The sequence below is a fragment of the Arachis ipaensis genome, chromosome B4, assembly GCF_059453495.1.
Source record: "Arachis ipaensis isolate K30076 ecotype BB chromosome B4, ASM5945349v1, whole genome shotgun sequence".
Classification (NCBI taxonomy): domain Eukaryota; kingdom Viridiplantae; phylum Streptophyta; class Magnoliopsida; order Fabales; family Fabaceae; genus Arachis; species Arachis ipaensis.
This window is the reverse complement of record NC_142439.1, coordinates 71057889-71060427: the sequence shown is the minus strand read 5'-3', so window position 1 is coordinate 71060427 and position 2539 is coordinate 71057889. Positions and strand designations below refer to the sequence as shown.

The following is a 2539-nucleotide window of genomic DNA, read 5'->3' as shown; positions in this document are numbered from 1 at the left end:
TAGCATCCAAAGGCTAACCATACATGCCAACAACTTTGAACTAAAGCCACATCTCATCACCCTTGTTCAGAACAATTGTTCATTCAGAGGGAGTGTCCAAGAAGACCCCAATCAACATCTAACTACCTTCCTGAGGATATGTGATACGGTGAAGTCTAATGGTGTTCATCCTGACACCTATAGATTACTTCTGTTCCCTTTCTCACTCAAGGACAAGGCATCTAAATGGCTGGAATCCTTCCCAAAGGAGAGTTTAGCAACCTGGGAAGATGTGGTGAACAAATTCTTAGCAAGATTTTATCCTCCTCAACGGATCAACAGGCTGAGAGCTGAGGTGCAAACCTTCAGGCAGCAAGATGGTGAGACTCTATATGAAGCATGGGAGAGGTTTAAGGACCTGACAAGAAGGTGTCCACCAGATATGTTCAATGAATGGGTGCAGCTACACATTTTCTATGAAGGCCTTTCTTATGAATCAAAGAAGGCAGTAGACCATTCATCCGGGGGATCTCTAAACAAGAAGACGACCATTGAAGAAGCCATAGATGTCATTGAGACTGTAGCTGAGAATGATTACTTCTATGCTTCTGAAAGAGGCAACACTAGAGGAGCGATGGAGCTAAACAATGTGGATGCACTGCTGGCCCAAAACAAGCTTATTACCAAGCAGCTGGCTGACCTCACCAAGAAGATGGAGAGGAACCAAGTAGCAGCAATCACCACCTCATTAACAACCCAAGAAGGAGTGAATACAGAGGCAGAGGATGAGCGAGAACAAGCCAACTACATTAGAAACTCACCCAGGCAGACCCATGATCCATACTCCAAGACCTACAACCCTGGTTGGAGGAATCACCCAAACTTTGGGTGGGGAAATCAACAAGATCAAAGCCAAGATCAGAGACGTCACAACCCCAACAACCATGCAGCTCACCAACACTCCACACAGAGATCATATCAACACCACCCTAACAACACCTCTCCATATCCATGCCAAAACCAAAATAACCCTTCTCATCCATCCACTCTCAACTCACCATCATCTGAAGATAGACTCTCCAGAATCAAGACTCTACTTGAAGGCATATGCAAAGAGATTCAAGGAAGAGGTGCGAGCCAATATCAAGAATCAGGGAGACACCATCAAGAGGCTGAAATTTCAAGTTGGATGCCTCTCCGAGCAGATTCCCAAACCTACAGACAGCTTCCCAAGTGACACAAAGAAAAACCCGAGAGGTAAAGCAAAGAAAGTAAGATGGGAAGATTGCAATATGGTCGCTACGGAGACTGAGGACGAACCGAAAAAACCATCAGAACAACTTGGAGATACATCAGCAGAGAAACAGGAAGAGGAGCACCAAGCACCCAAGATTTCACAAAAGGAGCTGATAAGACTCTATGCACCTTTTCCCCAATTGCTCAATGGTGGTGTAGAGAAGAGAATATACTCAAGGTTTCTTGACATGTTTGCATCTCTCCATGTAAACATACCATTCATCAAGGCCCTCCAACAAATGCCCTCATATATTAAGTATATGAAGGAGCTGTTGACCAGGAAAAGCTCACTCAAGGGAGGACAAACAATAGTGATGAATAAGGAGTGCAGTGCTCTCATTCAACCAGAGTTGCCTACAAAAAGGAAGGACCCAGGGAGTTTTCACATCCCCTGTGCCATAGGAGAAATAATGTTTGATAAAGGACTCTGCGATTTGGGAGCAAGCATCAACTTAATGCCTTTATCCCTTGTGAAGAGGCTGCAGATCAATGAGATCATACCCACAGATGTAGTTATCAGGCTGGCTGACAAAACTCAAAAACAATCAGTAGGAGTGTTGAAAATGTACTGGTGAAGGTTGGGAAATACTTCCTTCCTACAGACTTTGTCATATTGGACATGGAAGAGAGTCACCTCCACCCAATCATATTGGAAAGACCATTCCTAGCTATAGCCAGAGCACTTATAGATGTGGAGCGAGGGAAGCTAATTTTGAGGATTCATGATGAACAACTTACTTTCAATGTTTTCAAGCCCTCACAAGAAACAGATCAAGAGAACAAAAAACCAAGCAAAGATCACAGTGAGATACTGAAGGAAGAAACAAGTACTGAAGCACAACCAGTACATCTGGGAATCCCCTTAGTTGAGGAACAAGGCAATCAGCAGCTATCACAGCTCAAAGAAAATCAGGAGGAACCTAAACCACCAGAGCTATATGAGACCAGCAACAAAACCTACTTGAAAGAGGAGGTTACAAAGAGCAAGGCAACATCAAAAGGAACAAAGAAGAAGGTACCACGGAGGTGGAGGAACAAGAAGATCCCTACAGAGGACTTCTCCCTAGGGGATAAAGTAATCTCAGCTTACTTCCCAGCCATTCCCCCCATCTCCCCACCATCCCATCTCAGCTACCTAAAGTTTTTACCATCAACAGAGTTCTCTCCTTAGAACATGTGGAGATCCTTGATGAAGCCAATAGAGATAGATTTACTACAAGGGGGGAAGACTTGAAGCACTACCAACCACCCTGATAAAGGTAGA

General features: G+C 44.2%; 1 non-coding gene across 1 annotated transcript; it reads right to left on the bottom strand.

Moving 5' to 3' along the window:
• Nucleotides 1-319: 319 nt before the first annotated feature.
• On the bottom strand, nt 320-426 carry LOC148567862 (small nucleolar RNA R71). The gene has a single exon (XR_015882612.1). It is a non-coding gene; the product is annotated as a small nucleolar RNA R71 (small nucleolar RNA).
• Between the last annotated feature and the right edge of the window lie 2113 nt (nt 427-2539).